This window comes from Muscardinus avellanarius (assembly GCF_963383645.1).
Source record: "Muscardinus avellanarius genome assembly, chromosome: 12".
Lineage (NCBI taxonomy): Eukaryota > Metazoa > Chordata > Mammalia > Rodentia > Gliridae > Muscardinus > Muscardinus avellanarius.
In genome coordinates, this window is record NC_137798.1 from 100,222,248 (window position 1) to 100,249,407 (window position 27,160).

The window sequence follows — 27,160 nt, forward strand, 5'->3', positions numbered from 1 at the left end:
GTGCTCTATCACGGGCCTGTAGGACCAACTTCACTGATGGAGTCAAACTTCAATATGGTAGCTCTGTTGTTGCGCCAGAGAGAAGTTCCAGAAGGTGGGACGCTGGCCACCCCGGGCTCCCGTCTGGAAGTGGCAAGCTTCACTTTCTGTCACAGCCAGTTGCATGCTGACCTCCCATGCTGACAGAGGTCAGAGACGTGGAAATAACCAGTGAAGAGCATGAGTGTGATTATTGGAGGCTCTGTTCCTGGTTCCAAAGAAATACATGTTGACATGAAAGAAATACATGTTCCTGGGAATTCAGGAAAGCATGATGGAATTAAAAGTCCTTTCTAATCCTACCGTTGTTTTATCAGTTCTTTGGGTATTTGAGGATATATCTATTTGTTCCCTGTAGATATATAAAAATAAAGGTATTAAGCTGGGCATGGTGGCTCATGCTTGTAATCCCAGTACTTGGGAGGCTGGAACAGGAGAGTCACAGGTTTGAAGCCAAACAGGTGCCTCAGCAGCATCGTGAGGCCCTCAGAACTTTAAGGAGACCCTGTTTCCAAATAAAAATATAAAATCCATCTGGGGTACACCCAGGTAGAAGGCCCCTGGGTTCCAGCCCAAATCCCACACACACATAAAAAGGTATTAAAAATGTGGACCATATCATATGTTTTACTTTGGCACTCATAAAATATTGTATACCATACTCATGATGGTTTTTAAATGATTTATTGCTCACTTTATATTTAAATATTAATATTTTGTTATATTTTAAGCTGATATCCCCTACTCAATCCCACCTTCCCACCAATGCCTCCCTCATGGGGCTAACTTCATGGATTGGGTTCCCTATCCAGTCACCAGAGGCTACAGCAGTATCTGGGGACATCTCTCCTCATTTGGTGTGAGCATTGTCTCAAGCCAGTGTCTGGAAAAATCTTTATTGGGCAGTCTGAGCAGTAAGGCAGAAGACCCAGAAATCCACACTTTATTAGCATCCATACTAGCTGGGAGGTGTTATGCAAATCATATAAGGTCTCTGACATTTGCAAAATAAGACAAATTTTTCTGTCCTGCCTCGGTGAAACCATACAAAACATTTTATAAGCATAATATGGTTGGCCAGTATTATTAGTTTGAAGGTAAGTCCTTGTTTCAATTCTGAGTTAGTGGTATGTTTGAGTTTTCAGTATAGCCGGCATTTGTGGGGTTTTGCTTTTGGATTTTCTATTTCTAGTTAGCTAACTTTCTCTCTCTGCTAATCCCACATTTCCAGTTTTCTCCCTCCAGCCTTGTGGCTCTCTGGGGGTCACCCTTCACTTTCTATTTGTGCTATTCAACTTCAACCCCAGGGCTTAGGCAGGCCACAGGGACCAAGTGCCAGCTGTAGAACCTGGCCATGAATTCTTCACCCGAGTCCAAGCATTGATCCACCCAAGTTCAGGCTTGTATGGTCATACAAGCGCTCCTGAGGCCAACACTCCCATCTCCAGCCCTTTCCACCAGCCATCCAGCAGTGGGAACTTCTCAGCTGCTTACAATACTGCAAGAGGGGAAGGTCACGGGTGTCTCTGACAACATTCTCACCACTGGAATCCAAAATGCCTGACCACACAACCTAGGAGAAGGAAGATTCATTTGCTCACAGTTCTGGAGATTTTAGCGGTTCAGTTCATGTTAGGCCAGGTCTGTGGAGCTCAGGGCCTGGTGGTGCGAAGCAGAGAGAGGGAGGGAGCAAGGCTCAGCTCACATCACAGAGGCTGGAAACAGGAGGGCAAGCAAGAGGCTTCAAAGACAGAAGCACAGTCTCTAAGGGCATATACCCGGGGACTGACTTACTCCAGCCACACTCCTCCTCCTTAGCTTACCACCCAGTAAATCCATTACAATAAATGTATCCACTGATGAGATAACAACCCTCATGGCTTAATTTTATCAACTCTGAATATTAATGCATGAACTCTTCACAGAACATTCCATATCTAGACATAAGAATAGATGCAGGTCATGGCTCTGAAAGTGGATGAGCTATCCATCAGTGCTGAGCTGAAACTGCTTACAACTCAGTGTAGACCTGGAGAGTAGCTTGTTTTTTTTTTTTTTTTTTTTTTTTTTGGTGGTACTGGGATGGAACCCAGGGACTTTCTACCTCCAGGCTACACTCCCAAACCTATTTTATATTTTATTTGGAAACAGGGTCTCATTAAGTTGCTGAGAGCCTCATTAAGTAGCTGAGGCTGGCTTGGAACCTGCGTGATCCTCCCGTCTCAGCCTTCCAAGTACTGGGATTACAAGCGTGCGCCACCACGCCTGGCTCATTTTCTTTTTTTTAGACTGGGGAGAAATGAAGATGAAATTGCATGAGAAGGTCATTGTACTAGAATAAGTGACTGCCACCAAAGCCTACCTTCCTTCACACCTCTCTACCTGTGAGTGCCTGGGCTTATCCCTGTACCCGTCTGTATTGTCTTTGTTTTATTTATAAAATGGGAATCTTAGTAAGTGGAAAAAATAAAATTTGGGGGACTACTGAACCCAGGGGAATTATACTTCTGAGCTACAATCCCAGTCCTATCTTATTTTTTTATTTTTAAATAGGGTCTTACTAAGTTGTTGAAGGTCTTGCTTAATTGCTGAGGCTGGCCTTGAAACAGCTACCCTCCTGTCATTGCCTCCAAAATTTTGAGATTGCAGGTGTGCACCACCATGCCTGGCTCAAATAAGTATCTTGAGGTATTCTTTAAATACAGATCCCATACATGTATAAGCACCTAGCAGTAATTATAATTATATCTCAGATTTATAGGATGTATAGACTAGGTACAAAAAATGTACCTTTTTGTGTGCACATGATCTCAACAAACCCATAAGGTGCTATATCAGCTAAGAGCTGAGCTCAGCTGTTATAACCCAAAATAACAGCGACTTAAATAATTGAGATGTTGTTTTTCTCTTATACTTTACAAACTCCTCAGAGCTGCTGTGGTGAGTTACAGTGAATCAGTGACCCAGAGTTCTTCCAACTTTCTGCTCTTCTACTCTTAGCTCATTACTTCCACTTTAAAGTTACCTCCCGGTGAGGAGATGGCTTCTGTATCCCCAGCCATGATGCCTCATTCTACCAACCTCTCTCTACTTTTCTTTACAAGACTTCTCAAAAGACTGGGAGACATACAGCTTTGAAATCCATGCCAGTCAGGCTCGTGCTCACGACCTTCCAGTGAAGCTGATGTTGTCAAGGTGGCCGACACCGACCAAATCCAGTGAACAATTCTTAGGTCCATCATTCTTGATTTTCTCATTGGTTTAATACTTGGTATTCGTATTTGATTTTCTCCCACAATACTTGGTTTTCCCATCACATCTACTTTTCTAAGAGAAAAGAAAATGGCAATGGCAAAGGGATGAACCTCCCAGACTAACTTTTCATTGGTGAGTTGTAGGCATACATCTCAGTGGGATACAAGATGGTGGAGGCACACATGCACACATCACCCAATTGGCCCTTCCCCAATTTCTGCCCCATTCCCTCCCGCTCCCTCCTTCTCATGTTTGGCTTAGTGATTGGCTTTGATGTTTGTTAATGTACATCATGAACGTTAGAGAACTTCCCTCTCCCACCCCCATTATTTGCTCATCTATAGAACTTCCTTCTTCATCTGGAGTTCCTCCTATGACCCATGATCTCCCTAGCTTTCACATATTAGGGAGAGCATCTGAGTTCTTATTTTTTTGTACCTGACTAATCTCACTTAGCATAATGTTCTCCAGTACAGAATTATTTTTTGAGAAAAATAAGCTCTCAGAAAGTATTCCTAAAAGCCACAAAGACACAGAAAATCACATAATTTTGAGATGTGCATGGGACCATGGGGACAGCTGCTCATAAGATGTCCTCAGTCTGGCTCCTGGGGGAAGATTTTGTTGATCTACAACCCACAGCCAGTTTTTTTTGGGGGGAGGGGGTTATTTGTTGAATAATTTATAATTACTATCGCCACAGATGATGTAAATGGCAGCAAGATGGTTGGTCCAGTTCAGATTTCTTTCTTTTCTTGAGACTGCATACCCCATAGGCCAGACCACAGGCCTGGATCCTCAACTTAGAGCCCATGAACTTGGGGATGACTAGGGGAGGAAGAGTGTTTCCAGGCAGGAGGCTGGTCCTGAGCATCCGAGAGCTCGTCCTCCCTCCTCTGTGACAGGATGGGAGAGTCTCTCCATTCCCATTTGGTCAATACCCGCCCACCTCAGGGCCTTTGCACCAGCCGTTTCCCTTCCTATAAGAAGTCACAAGATCTACAGGAGGATTGCGCAGGTCCCAAGCCAGCCAGGCTGGCTTAAGAGACCCTGTTTCCAAATAATAATATAAAATAGGTCTGGGAGTGTAGCCCGGAGGTAGAAGGGCTTCCAGGAACCCCAGTACCATCAAAAAATAAAATAAAATAAAGAAGTCACAAGATCTCTACTTCAGTCACATCTCTTAAATGTCCAAGTTCCTACCTCTCTGTTCTGACCCTAGTCTATAGATATTATTAATATGTAACTTTTTGTTTTGGTCCTGGGTATTGAACTAGGGGCATTCTACCTTTGAGCCACACCACCCCCTTTGAAACAGAAGTCTCTCTAAGTCATCGCTGTGACCAAAGTTCCTGATGAGACCAGTTTAGAGGAGGAAATATTTATGTTTTCTCAGGCTTTCAAAGGATTCAGTTCATGGGTGGCCTGCTATGTTGCTCTGGCTGGGCCTGAGGTGAGGCAGAGAATCATGATGAAAGGGGACAGTGGGAGAGAGCTGCTCAGCTCATGGCAGCTGGGAAGACAAAAGAGAGAGAGAAGACTGGGCAGGAGAGGAGACGAACCCTCCGAGGCACGGCCCAGGGACCTTCTCTCTCTATCTGGGTCCCACCTCCCAGTAATCAAATCATCTATCAATGGATTAACCCATGGTTGAGTTGTTTCCCAATAGCCCCAACTCTGAGCACAGGAGACTGTGGGGAACATTCCAGATCTGAACTGTAACAAATGACGTCAGTGTCACGAGGTAAAAGACAAATCTCAGCTCTACTTTAACCTTAAAGAACTATCATTGTTGTATGTGACTATATAATGTGTCAACATCCATGCATATATACGCATACACATAAAAATACACTAGTTTGTTTCTCTTCTTTCTCTCACACTGGAAGGTACATTCCACAGGGCTTGGGTTTTGATGCAGTTGCTACTGGTTACTAGAAAAACATATCTAGGGTGCAGTAGCTGCTCAATAAGTATTTATTGATGAATTTATGAACATATTAATAAGCGTAATTTCCAGAGAGAATTAAATTGACTACAGGCAACTAATTTTTGGGAGGAGGTTGTACTAGTTGAACCCAGAGGCATTCTGCACCTCCAGCTGTTTTATTTTTTGTATTGAAACAGGGTCTCACTTAGTTTGTGTGGCTGGCCTTGAACTTGTGATCCTTCTGTCTCAGCCTCCCAAGTATGAGATTACAGGTGTGCACCCCCATGCCTGGCTTGGCTAACTAGTTTTAAAACACCTTCATAACTAGACATCCATATCCTACCAATCTTTCAGATCCTGTTTGGAGTCCATCTCTTTTGAGTCAGAAAAACCTGACCCTCTGGAGGCTCCCTCTAAGGGTGGAGACGCGTCACCTTACTGTCTCGAGTGCCCCTGTCTCGCCTCTTCCATCCCACTGCCTTACAGCGATCATCTCAGAGGGCTGGGCCTTCCCACGGTCATGGACTCTTTCTGACAAAGTTCCTCGTGGATATGGCTGCATCTAATTTCTGCATAAACCCCCGTTGCTTCTAGCGCACTAAGTCACCTGTAGCTCACACCTGTTCTGTGTGCACTATGGGTCCGGCACCATGCGAAGTGCAGGACAGGTTTTCACCTGTCCTTTCTTGAAATCATGAAGACGCTTTCCATTTCAACTCAGTAGATGGTATGCGTGTGTATAGTATTAGCCGTATTTATTTCTATACTGCTGCTGAAACCTGTATTTCAAGAAATCACACTCGCTTTTCCTATGTAGACAGCACATTGACCCTCTTGATGCTATTTAATGTATTTTTAAAATACTAGCTAGTTATAATCCACTGAACCAGGGATAGGCAATCATCTGTGGCTCTCAGACCAAATTCAGCTTGCCACCTGTTTTTTCTTGATAAAGATTTATTAGATCAGACATGGCACTCCCCATTATCTCAGTACTTGGGAGGCTGAGACAGGAGGATCTCTGGTTCAAAGAATTGTTCAGTAGGTTTGTAAGACCCTGTGTCAAATGAAAAATAAAAAATAAAATAGAGCTGGTAGTGCAGCTCAGAGATAGAGTGGCTCTGAGTTCAATCCCCAGTTCCACATACAAAAAAAGTTTTCACTGGATTCCAGGCACACATTTGTTTATGCATTATCTATGCCTGCTTGCTACTATAAAAGCAGAGGTGTCAACAGACAGGGACTGTTACCTGCAGAATGAAAAATACTGCCATCCATTTACAAGAAACAAAACCAAAGCAGCAACAAATTTTCCACTGCTCGCAATAAACTGACTTAAAATGGGTTGGGACCTAACAGTTTGAGAAACACTGTATTCACTCCTGTCCTTCTGACAATGGTCCTTTTCTTTAAGGGAGGCTCTAATGTTATCAATATTTCTGAGTGAATGAGCTGAGGAAGAGATGAAAAAGTTGTCCACAAGTGTTTGGCTAGGTGATGCACAGAGCGAGCGGGGTAGGTCCTCTGCCAGCCCAGGAGCAGAGCCGGTGGTGGTCAACGCACACAGATCTGCTCTTCCCCGGGAGGGTGATTTTAATAGTTGCTTGCTGGTCAAAGGAAAGATGCACAGGTTAGACTCGTAACTTTTAGGTTTCCTATTGGTGAACTTTGGAAGGAATGCTGGCCTTGTTCCCCACATCTCCACAAGAAACTCATAAGGGAGTGGTACCAGTGGGCATTCTAAATGGGCTAAAGATACACTTTCAGAGAAGGAGCAGGCTGTTTGAATTGAATTTCTTGTTACTATTATAATAGGCTTGGCTACCTTGCTGGGTTTGGTTTTGAAACTTGATCAACCACATATCCACAGGTGAGAGAGAGAGAGGGAGGTGGCCCTGAAGACTCATCCAGATCACAGCCCCTCCTGCCGAGGGTGGGCAGGGCCCAGGAGCTGTTCTCTGACTCACAGAGCGCAATGTAAGCCATGGCTGGCGTGTCTGGGGTTAGGCTGCAGGGGATTCTCACCTCTCAGGCTGCCAAGGTGTGAACTGTGGAGCAGGCTGCCGAGGTGTGAACTGCCCTGTGTACAGGCCGGTGTGGCAAGGAACCCAGGGAGGTCTTGAATGTGTGTGTGTGTGTGTGTGTGTGTGTGTGTGTGTGTAGGGGGTCCGGCTAAGCCATGCCTGCCTTTCTGTCCCTCATAGAAATGACAAACGCATGCTGTTTTTCAGTGACTCCGTTTTGAAATAATTTGTTACTCAGCAATAACGTCCCACTCTACCTTGTTATAATTTGCGTTTCTCGAATCCTTGCCAATCAGCAAATGACTCTTTAGCACCTACCAGGTGCTCAGTTCTATGAAAAGCACAACTACTCAGAGTTTAAGATTTGTTGGGAGGAGCCTTAACCTGGAGGAAAATGTCCCAGCCCCGCTTAGTCTTCTTAGCCAGCGGGTGGCTGCGAGTCCTCCGCTTCCTTTCAAGATCTTCCCAATGGGACACATCCACGTATTCTCTTTAGTTCAACGCGGCTTCTCAGGTTTCTCAAATCTTCATGGCGTGGATCCTGGCGGAGCTGTCCATTTTGGAAAGCCTTTAGGCAAGCGGGGAGTGAGGAGGCTCTCAAAATGGCTTTGGACTTCCTTGGTCTGATGCCCCCCAAAAGTCGCGTGTTGGTTCTGAAGAAGCCATGAATGAGGCCCGATATCACCACAAATAATTTGGTTTCTGGAAGTCGAAAATGAACCAGATGGCTTTTAAGGAAAACAGGACACACATCGGATTCCAATTATATTAAAATGATGACCCAATTTAGGAAAACACAAAGTGTCATAAAAAATGTTTAAATAAACAAAATCTGCATATTTATGAAACTATAATATTCGCCGGGCTCCTCACTTTGGATAATGAATTTCTAAACTAGACTGGTGATTGCATTCCAAACTTGCGGCTGAATCCAGGCTTGGAGAAGCCTGCAATACTATTTGGAGTTGCAGACTCCGGGAAGGAAAAAAAAAAAAAAAAAAAATTCAGCGTGTGCGTCGGCAGCCAACTCAGAGAAAGAAAGGTCGGGTCTGTACAAATGTGTTATATCCGCTTCTAATGCAACCAGGAGCCGTCCGCACTCGTCCTGCCTAGTTGGCTGAACATTCTGACACCTCTCTCTGGCGACAGTCACTGTCACCCGCAAACCTCCGCTGCCACCGGCAGACCCGGTGCTGGGCCGGGTTGGCAGGGAGAGCTTCGGATTTATCTATTTATTTTTCCAGATAAATTAAAAAAAAAAAAACTCAGGGGGCACTTAAAATAAATTAGCAACTGCTTCTGACGGTGTCTTGCTCACAGCGTCACACATTTGCGATTTTGGCAGGGACGGAGTAGCCTGCCTTCCCATCTCTTCCCACCAAGCGCAAACTGCTAACGGAACAGTGTGCTCGTGTGAACAGGCGCGTCGCCGGAGCAGCTATTAATTCCGGGGAGGGTGAGCCAGGAAGTGTCCAGCGTCACCAAAGTGCTTTCAAGGTCACACGCTCTCTGGGGCATCTCCGTGAGACGTCGGGAGGCCAGGGGAGAAGGCCAGTGTGTTTTCAATTGTGCGGAGATGCTGAAATGGCTTTGAATGGAACTCCAGGCCACCTAGCTCAGGGACTGTGTGTAGTTCCTTTAATTGTATGCATCACATTTTTTGAAAATTATTTTTTCTTTTCCAGAAAGGATGGTACCTTTCTTCTTTCTCTGAGATGAATGCACTTACTTTTAAGTGCCCAGCATGTAAGACTTGGTGGTGACCAAGACGGCAAAATCCCAGTCTCCTCAGGGGGCCTTTCAGTTATGAATCACACCTGGAGCACCTTCTATGCCAGCACCCGCCACCTGGTATCTAGGGAAGCGGAGACCGGCACCTGGGACCCTAACGGCACGGGGTGGGGGCCGTTCTGAATGGTGTGCAGTAGCATTGGCAAAGAGAGGCATCCGGTGTGCCAGTCCGAAGGCCACAGAGCAGCTCCCTCCTGCGAGGTCGGGCCCCCAATGACCAAATCTGCACACACCCATCCCTCATTATGGGAGCCATGTTGCCCAGACTTGAGAGGCAGCCTTTCTCTGTCCTCTCAATTACACAGCTGCTTTAAGCCTTCAGCTTTTCTTTCCCTCTATTAAAATTAAATGTTTCTTTTCTTCTTTTCCTCCCTCCCTCTCTCTCTCCCTCCATCTCTCTCTCTCTCTCTCGCTCTCTCTCGCTCTCTTTCCCCTCTCCCTCATTTGGTCTATAAGAAAAATAGTTATTAGTTATTAAGTCTGCATAATGTTAAGTGAGAAGAGGTTTTTGCTCTTTTTACGATGTGCTATTCATTTCTATTAATCTCTATCTCCCAGTAACGTCTCCTGCATTCATCGTCTCTGTGAACAAAGAATTAGATATAAATTTAAGAATCTAAAACGTCCTTTAAACACACCGTGTGATAGAACACTCATTCTGTTATTATATCTTAGAACCATTCCTTTTATGTGAGCACCTTTTATTGAAAGGGCTTATTTAAAAAAAAAAAATTTGTAAATTTACTGTCACCCCAATCCTTCATTACGGGAACCTGCATAATTTCCTACCCGAGTCTCCAGAGATAATAAAAATCAGGGGCTCCTTCGTTGTAGACAGTTTTGTTGGACACATCTAATTTTATCACAATTCATCACCCTCCAGAAGATTATTTTAAAAGTGCTTGTTCCTTGTGGCTTTTTTCTTTTACTTTTTAAATTCTGGAATTTCTTGAGTCGTGACAGGGTGTGGGGAGGGGAAGTACTAATTGTCTCTTTGCCAGGGTTTAAGTGCGACATTTTTCATTAGAATTTAACAAATGTTCATCTTAAAATAGACTGACAGTGGGTCAAACTGCTTCAGCTTCTCCTGTGTTAACCCAAATGCATTAGAGTTAAAGCTTTTTATTCTCAGATCAATGTTGCTTCCTATTATTGGACTTAATTTAGTATAAGACTAATATGACTGCTTCTCCATTTATTTCTCTTTCTCTCCCTGATTTTAATAAATCAGAATTAATTTAATATAATGCAATCTCTAGATTTTTTGTCGAGCACAGAAATGCCAAATACAACAATATGCTTTGATTTTTTTTTTTTTGCCAGTGGTAAACTATTGTGCAAAATAATTATATAAATACACAAGAACATCTGGTCTTTTGAACTGTAGTCACTGCTGAATTTAAACATTGTACGCGCTTGACAAAATTAAAGGAGTTTATTCTTTGTTTTTCCTGGGCTTTAAATAGTAAGCCACAAATAGTACTTAGAGTTATCGTTTCTAGTTCATTTTGAATATCATGTAGGAAAACTTATTTTGCATTCCCTAAGATTTTCCTAGATGGGAGGTGGGTCCTGGAAAGGACCCTAGGTTATAATGTATCACAATACTTTGTTAAAACAATGACCCAAGTCAAATTAAAGGTGGCGGTGGGGGGGACCCTACTACACGCTTTCCTCCCGTTTCACCCACAACAATTTCTAAATGCCACCAGACAATTAGGGCAATTTTGATATCTTTTGTAGAGTAAAGTAATTAAAATTATTACTGCCACTTTGGTAATAAACTCGTGTGACTTTAACAGTGTGTCCCCGCTCTCTTTCATGATGGAGACATCACACAATCTGTAATTGTGCTATTAAGGACGAGAGAGCTAATCTTTTTGCATTTGAAGTAAACCTTCATCATCGGCGCAACAAAGCCAGACAGATCAAAAAAGAACCAGAGAGAGCATTTAAGGAAATTAGTACAAGTGTCAGTTAAAAGGTAAAAATTAATGCACTTATTATTGAAATATGGTTGAAACCTACGTTCTTTTCATTTCTTTGATATTTCCAACGCATAAAACATTCAATTAACTTTCCATTGTGTGGGGGAGAAAAAAAAAGGCAGAGGATTGTCAGAGTGGCGTTCAGGGTGTAGGTGGCGTTCAGAGAAGAATAGAATAGGATGAGCTGGGGAGAGAGCGGGCGCCCGCGGCCCAGGCCACCGTGACACAGCCTGGGGGTGCAAGGTTTTGGATGGGCCCCGCTGACCTGGGAGATATAGAAATTAGCAGGCGCGCTTCTTAATAATCATAGACGGTGGGCAATGGGTTCATGTTGAGGCTTTTCTCGAGTGGACTCTCTTCTCATTCTCCAATAGAAGAGGATTGTGATGCTAGCGATATATACCTACATCTAAGAAAGACTGAGGAAGAAAGTGACTCCTGACCAGTATTTGTTATTTTTTAATTTATTTTTATTTTTTGGTGGTACTGGGATTCCTGGAAGCCCTTCTACCTCCGGGCTACACTCCCAGACCTATTTTATACTTTTTTATTTTTGGAAACAGGGTCTCTTAAGCCAGCGCGGCTGGCTTGGACCCTGCACGATCCTCCTGTCTCCGCCTCCCAAGCGTGGGGATTACAAGCGTGCGCCACCAACGCCCGGCTCCCTGACCTCTATTTGGATATTGGATTTTTATTTCAAATTTCTACTATGATTGTTCAGTGGCTGTTACTGTGATACAGCTAGAAAAATACTGTTGCTTTAGGGTCAGGGATCAGGATGGGATGGAGAGGGAAGGGTAACCATGAGCTTCGATGGGAATGATTGGCACCTGACGAGCAACCTGGTCCCTGAATGCTGGGTGACGTCAGCTCAGTGGCTTAATGTCTCTGAATTAATGTTTCTTTACTCTGTATGGCAGGGATACGGCTCTCTTCTTGCTAATGGCTAATAAATATGAAAGTATCTCATCCAAAATACACATAGCAGACACTCAACAAATGCTAGTTTTTTACCCCGACACCATCCCTGTGTCTCCCTTTTATGCAAGCAAGACAAATCAATTAATATTATCTGGTATTACTGATGAACAGGATCAATGTTCAATGCAAAATAACAAGACAGATCAGTACGCAATGTAACTCTTCCCTGCCGAGTTTATATCAGCCCTGCTTTTCAGGGCCAAGTGTTTTATTTTGCTTTCAGATTTTCGCAAGTTTATTCAGGGGGGTAGATTTAGAAGACCACTCTCAGAACATCAAAACTCCTTAGCGGAACAATCATTATTTGACAATCGCAATTCAAGAATTTTTTTAAATTGTATAATGAATCAATCTTCCTAAATTGTATGCATGTCAAATTGCGATCAACTCGCTGTGAAAATGTTCGGCAAGAGAAGGCCTAATGTTTAAAGTGGAAATTACCGGGATCACACACACTAATTTGTCTCTATCATTAATGAAACATTGTTTTATTGCCCCGAGGAAAAAAAAAAGACTCTTGCACATATTATAAAACAAATTTTAATAGAAAAATGCTCTTCAAATGATTTCCTACCATTAATATGCTGGAAGCAATAGTTTTTCATTCCTAAATCTTTCCCTGGTGTGGGGCACATTGTAGACACCTTGCAAATATTTTAAAGGAGAGAAAACAGGTATGTTTTCTTTTGTCTGTCTGTTTTGTTTTGTTTTGTTGTGGTGCGGGGATGGAACCCAAGGCAAGTGGGCTGCACCTCCAGCCCATGATAATTCCTTTCTGGAGAAAGATTGTTTTTATTCTATACAGATCATTTTTGGGCTCGTAATGGCTTACCAGAAAAGGGGTAGCAGGAGCTTTTTGTTAGCAGAAACAATTTCCAGGTGAGAACGCAAGCCAGCCCTGTGAAGCAAGTTTCTTTTCTACCAAAAACAATTTGTAAATTGTTTGTAAAGTTCAAGAATCTATTCCCAAACAGATTAAAAACAAACAAACAACAAACAAAAAACACCCTTACTAGCCAGTGCTGCCCCAGCACTTAAGGAAAATCACTCAGTTAAAAATTCAAAACTACTGATGCGATTATTCCTTCTATTAATATGCTCATGATAGAAGTTAGTGTCAAAAGGATAGATTAATGCTTTTGCAAAGGTGCTGAATCAAAGTAAGTAGGTAAAAGATACTATTACCCTAAAGCCTAAAAATAACTGACCGCTCCCAATTTTTCCTTTTTCTCCCTGTGTAGATAGCGGGTGCTATTTTTTTTTTCCCCCAATGAAATATGGTAGGATTGCAACCAGGAATACAAAATCAGCCCTTGGAGAAAAAACCCTGCACTCCTATCTTGTGGATGCTTCTAGTTCCAGCTCTGTTCTGAAAGGCATTGGGGCAGAAGGAGGGAAGAGCCCCAGGGCTGGTGAATGGAGAGATGGGGACAGAACTCTCCTGACTCCATCAACGGACAGGGAGATGATGCAGGGGTCCTGGAACCCCAACCTCAGGCCAAGCGTAGACCTTGCTTTTTGGACACCCAGAATCTGGAGAAGATTCAGAAAGAACCAAAGAAGGGAAGCAGTGGCAAATGAGAAGAAAGCCCAGGGAGAGGCTGGGAGCAAATTCCAAAGGTGCGGCTTTCTCAAATGCTCCCTGACTTACTATGGGTCCTTCTTCTGGTCTGGTGAGGTCAGCAGGACAGGCAAATTTAGATTCTCCACTTAGAGACAAAGAATTTGAGGCTCCAGGTAGAGAGGTCGGTCCCTGGTCGTCACCCAAAGTCATGATACCAAGGAGAGCGCAGTCGTGCCCACCACCTGAGCTGGCCTTTGACTCCCTGGGAGTAAGGAAGGTGTTTTTGGAAGCTCCATGAAGGTTCAGGATGTCTATTGCGTTTCATCAGCTTTAGCACCTGGTACATTGATTTGTTTGTTTGTAGAACTAGGGATTGAACCCAGGGACACTCTACCTCTGAGCTACATCCCTTATTATTATTTTGAAACAGAGTCTCACAAGGTTGCTGAGAGCCTGCAATCTTCCTGTCTCAGCCTCCTAAATGTGGGCATGCACCACTGTGCCTGGCTCGGTTGCATGTATCCAGTCTGGCAAAGTACTTTTAAATATATAATTGCATTTAATCAGAGTAGGCCGTGTCTGGGATCACATATAGAATCTGTTGCCCTTGACCAGCTCTGTGACGTGGGTAAGTAACTTGACCTTGCTGTGTCCCGATTTCCTCTTCTGAACTCTTCTACTTCATGGGATAATGAGAATCCCATGTATGTGAGCACTGGCTAAGTGAGCACAGATGAGTGCCTGACAGGTGCTCACTGCCATTCTCCTGTGTCTTCACCACCACTACGAACATTGGCAGGGCAGGCTTGATATCCCTGTAGTGCAGGTGAAGAGCGAGGCTTTAGTAACCTGTTCAAATTGGCTCCAGGAGCAGAGGCTGGGCCAGATCCATGTGTCTTCATTCTGGGATGATGTTAGTTTCACTGGTTGCATTAAGATGAGCGCTAACATTGAAAATGTTGGTGAGTGTGTCCAGATAGTCTTGGGGTAGGAAAAAGTCACAGGAGAAACAACTGGAATAATAATGGGGTGCTTTCTTGGGCTTTACATTTTTACTTTGCTTCTTCTTGTTAATGAGGGATGAGGAACACTTCTTAGTCCCACTCCATAGTTAAGGCTGTGCAAGTATCAAAATACCAAAGCCAGAGGGCCATGCATGTTTTATTCTATTATTATTTTTATGGTACTGGGGATTGAGGCCAGGGGCATTCTACCTCCAAGCTGCACCTCAAGCCCGATTTTTTTTTTTTTTTGAAACAGGGTCTTGCTAGGCTGATGAGAGTCTCACTACCTTCTGAGGCTGGTCTCGAGCCCGTGATCCTCCTGTCTCAGCCTCCCAAGTACTGAGATTACAAGTGTGCACCATCATCTATGGTCACACATGTTTTTATAGCCAGTGTAGAAATGCAACAGCTGGACTCTACTTCTTGAAGTCAGGTTTGCAGGAGAAGGCCACAAACACATGAGAACTGAGGGTCTTCTGGGCCACGGGAGGTGCAGAAAAAACAGCGAGACATCAAATCTAGAGAAGAAATGGACCTAGAGCGATTCTGCTTGCAGTGTGAGCAGATACATGCGGGAACCACTGGGGTCCCAGGTTCGAGAGTCCGGCAACCTTCAACTCCCCAGCAAGGACATCGAAGCTCAGGTGTCCTGTTTATTTTCCTGTCTGAGACTAACTCACAATTCTGAGAAAAACTGAGCTCTCCTTTGCCCTTCCTCGTTTCCCCGGTGCTGAGCAAAATGCGCCTTGACCTTGGACTTGAGGAGCTCAGGAGTTCCAGTGTCGGCTTTGGCTTCTACACCTGCCTGCTAAGTGACCCTCCACCTGCAGACAGGTGGTTTGAGGTGTGCTGGCTGTACCCAGCTGCGCCCCGCTTGTCCTCCAGGGTGTACATGATGGAATGATGCTGTTGCTGGATTAGTCCAATCCTGAAGGCCCCCGAGCCTCTGCCAGGGAATCAGCAGAACTTTGTAGAGTCTGGAGGCTGATGGCTGAACAGGTTCTTCCGTCTAGAGAAACATCTACCTGGGGACAAACTCAGGCACTGGATCATCGCTGGCTCTGTGTTCAGTTTTTACAAAGCCACAACGATCAAGATCCACTGGGCACCTGCTCCTCCCCAATCTCTGTGCCTCGGTTTATCAGTCGGGGGGAGGGAGCTCCATCTAGTCCTCGAGCATTGATAGAACAAGTGCTTCAGGGTGTGCAGGCCGCTTGCAGTCTACGCTGGGGAAGGTACCTAGTGGATGCTAGGAATTGCTTTGATTATTAGAAGTTATGTTTAAAAGCAGGATGAGAACAGCAAACTCTCTACCCACTAAGCTCTCGAGAAATGGCTGTGGAGAAAATGCTGGGGTAGAAAAATGAAGGCTCCAGTTAGTGGTCTCATCATCACAGAGTATTGGGATGGTTAAATTCATAGAAAAGGCACTAGGCGCTGTTCGTGTGTGTGTGTGTGTGTGTGTGTGTGTGTGTGTGTGTGTGTGTTTTATTTCTTACACTTTCAATTTATAAAAAAACCCAAAACAATGGAATAGGACATCCTTCTCTCTGTTCATCATTGAGCCTGTGAGGTATACAAGATAAATATCATTGGCAGCAACACTGCTTAATATAATATAATATATAATTATATATAATGTTATAATTATAATACAATTAATATAGCTACTTTATATAAATAATACATATCTGTCTCTATCACTATTTCTTATGTCTACAGCTTTTTTTCCCCCCTCTCTCTTTTTTCTTTATAGCCATGTCCAGATTTCTATGTCTATGTCTTTTTCGATACCTGTAGTCATACTTAGCTCTCTATTCTTTTCGGTTTCAATACCTGAGCTTTGCCATTACCCTTTTCTGGACTCGTGTTCATATCTGCAGCCAGATATCTGGGAAGCCAGGTTGAGCTGGGCCAGCCCCTCCAAGCTTGCCACGCTGGCCATCGAGAGTTAGCGCAGCTGGAGCCTTTGACTCCAAATCTTGTTCTTCACTGCTTCTCCCCGGCCATCCCTTAAACAAACAAGACTCCGGAAAAGCAAAAGGAGAAAAGAAAGAAACATAAAAATGAAAGAAAAATAAAATAAGGAAAGGTAGGAAAGAAGAAGGAAGGAGAAAAAAGAAGGAAGGGAGAGAGGAAGGAAAGAAGAAAGGGAGGGAGGGAGGAGGAACTAGCAAGCATATCGTCTTTTTCTTCTACTCACAAAGCTCAGTACATGGCTCAGGCCAATGGCGTGTTTGTTTCCTTTATGTCAGTGTTATTTTGGGTGTGTGGACAGGAGATGGGGAGAAGAAAGTGGTCTTCAAAAAAATCTAGCTACTGGACATTTACGCATGGTCTGCTACAGTTCTCTGTCATCTACATCTTAGTGCTTAGAATTCTTAGAAGGGTTTCAAAACACCAGATTTTGCCGGGCGTGGTGGTGCAAGCTTGTAATCCCCGCACTTGGGAGGCGGAGACAGGAGAATCGCGCAGGTTCCAAGCCAGCCGCGCTGGCTTACGAGACCCTGTTTCAAAATATAAAATAGGTTTGGGAGTGTAGCCCGGAGGTAGAAGGGCTTCCAGGAACCCCAGTACCACCACCAAAAAAAAAACAAACAAAAAAAACAAAAAAACAAAAAAACAAAAAAACCCACCAGATTTTTTTTTAAAATAGGAAATACAATGCAGCTATTTTGGGCTTAGGTTACATAGCTATCATATTGTTAGCAACGATCTCTGAGCTTATTCTAGGAAAGTTACTGAATTAGCACAGATTTAAAAGAGATAATGTTGAAGAAACAGTCCTGTTGAATTTCTTTTGTCTTTTTTTTTCCACTCTGTTTTCTCTCTACTTATAGCTTTTATCACAGGACATGGACTGACAGTATGATTCAAATTTAAATATTTTCTTTTTTGTGTGTATGTCTGTTCTGAGAGGCAGATGACAAATCTCCAATTTTATAACAAATGATCAAGTATTTCAAGAAATCAAATTGAAGATTGCTCTTTATTCGCTTAAAATTTGAAAAATTGAACTGCTGCAAATGATCTATTTGGCAGGGATTTTTTTTTTTTTAAATGAGTCTATCTGGTTAAAACACACAGTCCCCTCCTTCTGCTCATAAAAACTTCCATATCTGCTCCGTATTACAATGACTTTTTAGGGTCAGATTTAAGTCCCTATAAGCCCTTTCTTTCCAAATGTAAAACTTACAGAGGGAAGAAAGCCTACATATTTCATCTTGAACTCGAGTACTAATGTTCTAAAGAATATATATGAAGAGAATATTTTAGGCTAGAGGTTTGAGAAACATCAGCTGTTTCTCCTTGTGTGGGATTTTGTTTGTGCCCTTTTTTCAAAAAGCTATTTTTGGTTTCCCGATTTTAGCACAGGTTTTTCTTAAAAAAAAAAAAATCGGAAGCAAATATAAGATGTACCTGGAATCTGCTTTAGGACGACAGCCATGTTATAATTTTGTTTTAAGGGGTGGCTTATCGCGGTTTCCTCGGCGGCTAGGGAGTAGCTGCCCTCCCCACACATGGCACTTTCTCTTTATTTCTTCTTCCTTCCTTCCGCTGCTGTCTGTGCGGAACCATCCAACTCAGCCCGCGATGCCGGCGGAAGCCTGCGCGTCTTCCTAGGTATGGCATTTCGCTTTTGAGAAGCACAAGTTTAGTACGTCCAAATCAGTTTCCCCCCTTAGGAAGAAATGGCAGAATGAAAGCTATCAGAGCGAGTTTATTGTGGAAGAAGAGAGTCTCCCAGGGTTGGTTTTTTTTTTTTCCATTTCTTGAAAACCCCCGCTCTGCTGCAGGTTCTAATTTATTTTGCAATTCACACGGTGCACTATAAACATAATGTAAAGTTTTCAAAGCTTAATTAACAGCTACAGGATAATGGCAGGCCAAGTTTTTTAGAAGCATTTAAGCTTGGCTCTAAGAAAGGGAAGAGGCTTCCTTGCAGCAAGCTGTGAACTTGCACCTCTTCAAACAATAAACCCAGGGCCCGGGATCCAGGGCTGCGGCTCTGCCGTGGCCACCAGTGTGTGCATACCTGCCCCGCTTACCCTGCTTAGGCCAGACGCCTCTCAGAGAGTCCTTATGGGCTCTTAATCACATAGGGACATAAGCTACCAATAATAAATAATAATAATAACAACAATAATAACAGCTCTAGGCATTTGATCAAAGGCTCAGAAAAGCTAATTTTCAATTCCACAGTGGTGGAGATGGGTTCTGCTCTCTGTGGGCCGAACAGGGCCCCACTGGGGCACTAACCAAGGAGTCCAGACAAGGGGAGTTGAGGGTATTTCTCAGGTCTGCAGTGGGCGGAGGGCCTGGCGTTCTGGGTGGACAGTGACGCTGTTCCGCTCTTGCCTTCATGGTCTTGTCTGTAGAGTGGGGTTAAGAGCAGGACTCTCAGTCATGGTGGACTGGGTGCTGGATGTGATGGCTGTTTGGTGACTGGATCAGGCTGTCGCTTGGTCACTACCCCTCTAGCCTCGATTTACCCAATTTGTAAATAAAGGGGCTGATTTCTGGCCTTGCTATCTTTTCTGCAGGGGGAGCGAGGAGATGGGAAGCCAACCATCCTGGGCTGCTCATTCACCAGAGGTCTGGCTTTCGGCCACCTCACCTAGCAGGGGATACACCGTCACCACTGAAAGGTACTGCTCCCCGGCCCGGCCCGTCACACCTCCAAACCCCGCTGTCTGCCCAAAATGCACCATGGGTATTTTCTTGTTCTCAATCTTTGAATTACTTTGTCAGTGGAACAATTTTATTCCATCACACTATTTGTGTAAGAACTTTTGTTGTCATTTGACTTATCTGTTTGGCATTCTCTCTCATTAAAAAAAGAACTTTATAAAAGTGTAAGCTCTTACAATTTTATGAATGCATTTGTGAATCAAAGGGGGTTTTATATCACTCTGGGCCCTGGCTCACTCCCATTCTAAACTAAATGCTCAGGGACAGCAGGAGAACCTTTGTCTGCAGGGCCCGGGGAAGCTGCGGGAAGATCCATGGGGCAAGGAGGTGGGGACCTGCATTAGGTGCCTGAGCCATCTGTGCCTGTGACTCCCAGACAAGTCCCTGAGTCTTCACCACTGGGGAAAGGAAGACAGTCTAAAGCAAAAGTAAAAGCCAAAGGATTGGAGGTTGGAGGCCCTCACAGGGCGGAAAGGCCGGCTCTGTGAACCAGCGCGGAATCTGGTTCCTATGTTTCCGGTTACATCATCAGTGTCAAGATCTTAACTCCAACAGTAACTCTAAAGAGGCCATCCCTGGCGGGCGGAGGGGACTAAGGGGGCTCACTGGTCGACCCTTCAGCCTCAGGGTTGCCTGGACGGGGCGGTGCGTCCTCCCCCGGCCTGTCTCAGCTTTGGTGACTCTTTAAAAGGCTGTGTGTGCCCACGGGCAGAGGGAGCTGTGACCCCCACAGAGGCCTGGCCCCCTGGACTGCAGAGTCACCACCACCCAGCTCGGATTTGCAAATGCAAAACGGTCAAAGTACTCCACAAGTTGGGAGCAACATGGAAGGGGGGCAGGGGGGGGGTTGTCACCCACACCCACACCCACGTCTGCCTGGGAAGTGCCCCAGGTTCCAAAATCCACCCAAATGCAGAAGCTTTTCCAACTCCCGTGGGGCGTCCTGTCTCCAGCCTCCTATCTCCAGCCACAGGGTTGCAGGAGGTGTGGGTGGGTGTGGGAGGGGACCCGGGGCCTCAATTCCCTTGGGGCTGCTTCCTAACTCCAAGCGGCACACCTGGCTCCACAGCGTGTTTGGCTTCTGAGTGTCCTCTGTGTTTAGCCCAACGCCTATATAAGTATTTTTTCACTCTTCTTGCGTTCTCTTTCTGAATCTGCCCTCCTGTCTTTTTTTTTTTTTTTTTTTTCAGTACTGGGGATGGAAACCAGGGGCACTCTACATCCAAGAGGCATCCCCAGCCTTAGTTTTTATTCTTTACTTAGAAACAGAGTTTCACTGAGTTGCAAAGGGCCTCACTAGGTAGCTGAGGCTGTCCTCGAACTGCGATCCTCCTGTCTCAGCCTCTTGAATGCTGGGATTACAAGTGTGTGCAACCACGCCCGACTCGCTGCCCTCCTGTCTTCAGAGCTCCTAATCGCCCCCAATTTCAAGCCGGTGCCTGTGGGCGCTCATGGTGGGGACTTAGTTGAAGACACAGAGCAGGGCATTGGCGGAGGCGACCCGGGAACTTGCTCTCTGAATCAAGCCAGGGTCTGCCTGTTTATCTTCTAGGGAATTTATTTTATCTTTATTTTATCTTAATTTTTGTTTATCTTCTGGTTGTCTGTGCTGCTTACCTGTCCACCAGCTCTGCATCCGGAAGTGTTTGATTTTGAGGAAAAGAGAATTAAGGTCTCATCTTTGACCTGGGTGGGGGCTGGGCGAGCTCTTACCCACATACTTGGCTCTAGAAACACCACTTGGAGGGAAGTCAGGGTCCTGGCGTCCAGTACCTGCTGTGTGTGTGTGTGTGTGTGTGTGTGTGTGTGTGTGTGTGTATAGGTCTGCCTTTGCAACTCTGTGGTATCAGGAGAGTCTCCGGCTTGGCCAAGGCTTCCCTCAGCACAATTTACCAGAGCCTCCGCTTACCCTGCAGGCTAGGCAGCACAGCCAAGCACAGATTGGAGCTTTTGGGGTCCTTCTAGAATGCAGGAGAAAAAGTCTGGGAGTCTCCTAGTTAGCCTCAGCTACCGTCTCTAGTCCTTCATCTAGCAACCCCCCGCCCCTGGCTTTAGTTACAAACTCACCGTCTTCCTGGACTTGAAAATTCTAGGTTGATAGTCTCCTGCTATGGTTTGACTTTTGAGGTAAATCCCTCAAATTTTATTGTTATCATTACCTCTTAATGAAATTTTAAAAAATACCCAAGTCAATAACACACACATTGCCTCTGCTTTGGACGTGGTGGGTGCAAATGTTTACATATTTGTAAACACTCTGAGAAACTCAAAATCACCCTCATTCAGGTGGTGGAGATGGGGACCACTTTGAAGACAGGTGCCCTGTAAAGACGGGACCGTGAAGGAATCTCGCTGACGCACCTAAGTCAGACACAAAGTGGAAATCAGAAGCTGTGTTTGCGGTTAACTTGGTTCCTGGCAGAGTTCCTGCTCTGTTCTCTGCAGAGCCTTTTTTCAAGGAAGCTAGGAACTGCAGAAGCTGGAGAGAGCCCTTTGCAGAGCAGGGAGCCCGGCCAGCACCTTGGCTCCCCAAAAGCTCCCAGAAAAGGTGCAAAGGCTGAGCTTCCTGCTTCTTCCTCATCTCCACAGTGAGGCTGGCAGCGTCTGCCTCATGCGAATCCCAGCCCAAACCTTTGGTGCTGAGTATTCTCTGTTTGGACCAAAGATGCGGCCCTCATTGCAGGCAGGCAATGCCGTGTGACCATTACTATTGGAGTAACAGAGGCAGAGAGCCGTGATGCAGCTTTTAAACTGAGTAGGAGAGCAGGATCCTGTGCAAGCTTGCACCTGCCACCTCTGGCGTGTGGTGATGCGTCCCAGCTAATGCCCAGTGAAAAAAGCCACTCTCGGCTGTCTTAAGACCAGACTCGTTCAAGCCCCTACCTACTATTTTCCTTTATTAGTTTACTTTAATTTTGAGGTTGGTGGGGGAACGCCCGGGGCGTTCGTCACCGGAAGCTCTTTCATTAGAACTGAAGTCTTGCAGGCTTGCGTTTGCTACTTTTAAACTCTCTGGACGGTAATGAATACGGATGGGTGGCGGTTTCCTATGAATATGGAGGAGCGGGTGGGGGGTGCGGTGGAGGAATCGCTATTTAACATTAACTGCTGCTAACCTCTCTTCCTTTCTGACTCCCCTGCAGTATGATGCCGAGAAGGGTCAGCCCCAGTTGCCTTTTTTGCAAAATACGATTAGTCACTTTTTGCCACACTGCCTGCCCCGGACCTTACTTGCCATCCTATATAATTATTAGAAGAATCTTCTAATTTTATTTGAAATTCTAAGCTGACATTTATGTCAAAGTGCATTGACACAGCATTGCGTTTAATTCTTCTTTTGTTAACCTCATTTGGACTCCTGAGGAATTACATTCAAAGGAAATTCCGACCCCGTTCACTGTCTTATTACCACCGTTACCTGTTGGAGCTGTTCTTTACAGCTTTGAGGGCTTGTTCTGCAAAGGAAGGCGTCTCACTGGGCACATTCTTTGCAGGTTCCAGGGAAGGCGTGTCCAGGTGGCTTTGCCGCAGTTTGAACTCCAGGCCATTATTTTCAGACCAGATGTCTCTCTTTGCAGCTGCCGTTCCCTCTACCTGGAATACTGTTCCCGTTTCTTCTAGTAAATGCCTGCCGATTCTTTAAGTCTCAGTTCGTACCTTCCTCTTTGCAGCCTTCTCAGACCACGCAGGAGTTGACTGCTTCCTTGTGCGTGCCCCTAGCACCTGTCTCTGTTCGAGAACTTCGTGCCTGTCGCTACCACACTGGTTTTATGTTGCTGTCGAATACCGTTATCTGTAAACATGGGCCGTGCAGTTAGACTTCCTGGGTTCGTATTTTGGCTTATCTCACCCACTAGCCATGTGACCTCAGTTGTATAACAGGGTTATAATATCACCTCCCTTCTGGAGCGTTGGGATTAAAGGAGATGCATTACTGGGATCCCTAGCCAACAGCAGACAGTTAAATGAAGATCCAAGGTCTGCCTTTTATTATAAGCCAAACGCTTCCCAGAAGTGGGAGAAAGCCCTTGGGAATCCTGTTTCCTTGACACGTAGTGGGGGGACGCCTCTAGAGCTTGGCATATAATACCTACGTACTTCTATCTTCAGATAGAACGGGCGAGGCAGAGTTAGTGGCAATTCCCTTGTCTGATGTCATGATTGATCAGTTGCCCGGCATCAGTGCGGAGCTTCATGAAGGCGTCGTGCTGGTTTCTGCGGTGGATCTAAAAGGAACGCAAGCGTGTGATACCTTCACCCTGCAGCTGGAGCTGGCGTGACAGTCGGGCATGGAAGTCACGAGGGATGGGGGAGCAGAGAGAAGTAGCCATGCCGGGAGCCTGTGCTTGGTCGCCTCTCTGACCCTCCTGCTCCTGTCCAGCTGTCTGATCTTGGTCTCCTGCAGAATCCACCAAGCCCAGAGGCTGACGCTGAAGAAGTCTAAGCTATGGGGCCCCTGGCTTGCATGGGCCCTTCCCTCTGTTCATGGGTTGCAGGTTTTAACATAAATTTTCTTAAAGAGTTGCTCTAAACTATTGTAAACTTCAGGCCCAATAATGCCTGGATCTGCCCCATAACCAGAGGAGAAGCCACTGTATGGCTTAAATATACTTAATGACTCCCAGGGTCTTAAGCGGCGAGTGCCTACCATGAGCCACTCGGTGCGTGACTGTGTGCTGCCAGAGCACCTACTATGAGCCATCCAGTATGTGGCATGTGCCAAGGAAAGTACCTACTATATGAGCTACACAGTATAGAGTGTATACTAAGAAAAGTAGCTACCAGATGACCACACAGTATTTAGTTGTATCAAGGAAGTCACCTACTATGGGCCACATAGTGTGTAGCATGTACCAAGCAAAGCACCTACTACAAACGATGCAGTGCATAGTGTGTACCAAGCAAATCACCGACTCTGAGCTACATGGTGTGATGTATAACACACCTACTAGGTGCCATACAATGCACAGCGTGGATCAATCAAAACGCGGAATGCGTTTGTACCAAGTCAAGCCCTGGCTTTCGCGTGGGATGCGACTCCTTTCATAACCTGGCCAAATCCCACCTCTGGCTCCATTTCTTGTTGGAGACCGACTGGGCTACTCGCTCTTTCCTGAGCGTGCCACGCACTGCTTGGTCTCCGTGCTTGACCAGCCTCCTCTCTCTGCCTCAGATACCTTCCCCATCCTCCATCCGCCTGCTACATGCTTTGAGCACCCTCCATGGCCGCTGTCAAATGTTCCTCCTGCTCCGTGCACCCGCGCTCTGCCCAGCCACTCTGATGGGGTCTTCCCGCTGTGGAACTGCACTTCCCTGCTGGTGCGCCTTCCCTGTGAGACCGCACCTGCTCTGCCAGCGAGGCTGTCTGTTCCTACTTGCTGCAGAGCTTTCAGCCCACGTCTGTTTACACGTTCATAGCCTCCTTGTTGGGGGAAAGGAGGGAGAGAGGAAGGAGAGGAAGGAAAGAGGAATAAAGTAAAGAGAGAGAGAGGAAGAAAGGGAGGCTAGAGTCTTCACATTTTGTCAAATGAGTATCAGCAATAACAGATTTTATAGATTCTAAAGAAAAAGGGATGATTTCAGCTGGACAGAGAAGGGTCCTAAGCTTGTTCATAAAGGCTAAAGAGGTAACACGTTATAAATGGCCAGCAGAAGCTGGGCACGGTGACACACATGTATAACCCCAGTACTTGGGAGTATGAGACAGGAGGATGTCAGGTTCACAGCCAGCCTCAGGAAAAAAAAAATAATAATGACCAGAAGATTCAGGTGTGGTGGTGGTGCACGCCCATCATCCCAGTACTTGGGGGAGACTGATGAGACAGGAGGATCAAAGGTTCAAGGCCAGCATTAGCAACTTAGGACACCAGCATCTTATCGAGATCTTGTTTCACAATAAATAATTAAAGAAGGAGTAGGGGTGTAGCCTGGAGGTGGAGTGCCTCTGGGCTCAATTCCCAGTAACACACACACACACACACACACACACACACACACACACACACACACCTGAATCTAAATGCTTTTAGGTTTTGTGCCTACCTTGATTTAAGTAGTGAGTGAGCATTAAACTAAAGCGGGAGCCATTGTGGCTTACAAGCAATATCCAAGTATTTACTTTTTAAGCATCCACTCTAGAAACAATGGCCCTTTGTTTGCAAAAATCATATGTTGCTAATATCAAGTCGCATTTTGAAAGAAGTCTTCAACATCACATGAAAATTTATAGTATCGCTGCGGACCGAAAACCGGGGAATAATTCTCTTCTATTCTCAACACTTTGAGAAGATGGCATGTGAGTTCAATCCCCTTTGACTCTAGCATGTGACATTGCAAAATCAAATGCATTGTTTCTTGACAAGTTTCGAGGACTAGAATTTAGAAGTACGCTCGGGATCGGAGGTGGTTGAATTCATGCTATTGAAGTCGTGGTTATAAAGATTGATAAGGCGGGTTCATTCACTAAAAACTAAAATGGCAGATGTAATAATGACGGCATTCATCATCCTCCACAGGCATTTATTAAGCGCCCACAGGTACTTGGCAGTCTGTGGCGGGCTGCGAAGTTAAGACAGACACGGTCCTATTCACGAAGGATCTCGCCATTGTGTGTCTCCTTTGTTGGGGCGCAGCGTTTCCACGTGTCATTGGTGCCTGAGAGACACTCCTTGTCATTATTTGCTCTGCTTGAGTTTTGATTTGGAGGGTGGGGGGATCTTATTTTCATTTCTTTTAATTATGCTACACAAAGTGGTACTTTTCTCCTCTGGAGTTAACGTGTCGGGTGACTCGTGGCAGATGGACTTAAGCTCACGGCGTTTGCAGGGAGGAGAGGGTCTCGTGAAGCACCCCTTTGCCACTTCCTGGAGCACCCCAGTGCTTCCTCTGTCCATCTGTGGCCACCCTTAGGCTCTTATGTTGTGGCCACCACTCCTCTGGCCCTCGCTTGGCCCCAGCTACCAATAACTCTTCCTCAGAGGATAGACCAAAGAACGACTCTACACAAGAGAGAAGGTCAGAGACAGATCTTATCGACTGACAAATTCAACTCATGGCTTGCATGTTGGCCTATTCTGAACTGCCTGGGTGTACGATGTGAAGTGCAGCTAATTCCAGTAACTAGCAGTTGACTCCAGGCAAAGCCAGGAGGGTGCGGGTATTCACCTTGGCCACTGCCCCGAAGGGAGCTGAATTCAGTGAGCTGTGGCTGGGGGCCAGGTCTCCAAATCATAGTCAGCCACAGGAAGAGATGCATTCAATTCATGATTTTTCTTCTTCTTTTGTTGGTGCTGGGGATTGAACCCAGAGGTATTCTACCTCTGAGCAATACCCCCAGCCCTACTTTATTTTTTGTTTTTGTTTTTGAAACAGGGTCTTGCTAGGTTGCCGAGAGTCTTGCTGTGTTGCTGAGGCTGTCCTTGAACCTGCGATTCTCCTGTCTCACCCTCCTAAATTCTGAGATTACAGGTGTATGCCACCATGCTAGCTGATATTTTCTTCTGATATTTTTTGAGAATAATTTGAACAGATGAAAACATAAAAATCATACATGTTAGTGGGGTACCATGTGGTGTTTCGATATGCGTGCAAGTTGTGTACTGTTTAAATCAACTTAAACATAGCTTTCTTCTCGTTTTCTTCCTCCTCCTCTTCCTCCTCCTCTTCCTCTTCCTCCTCCTCCTCCTCTTCCTTCTTCTTCTTCTTCTTCTTCTTCTTCTTCTTCTTCTTCTTCTTCTTCTTCTTCTTCTTCTTCTTTCTCTCTCTCTCTCTCTCTCTCTCTCGCTCTCTCTCGCTCTCTCTCTCTTTTTAGTATAGTACTGGGGTTGAACCCAGCGGTGTTCTACCTCTTCCGAGCCACAACCCCAGCCCTATTTTAGTTTTTATTTTGAAAC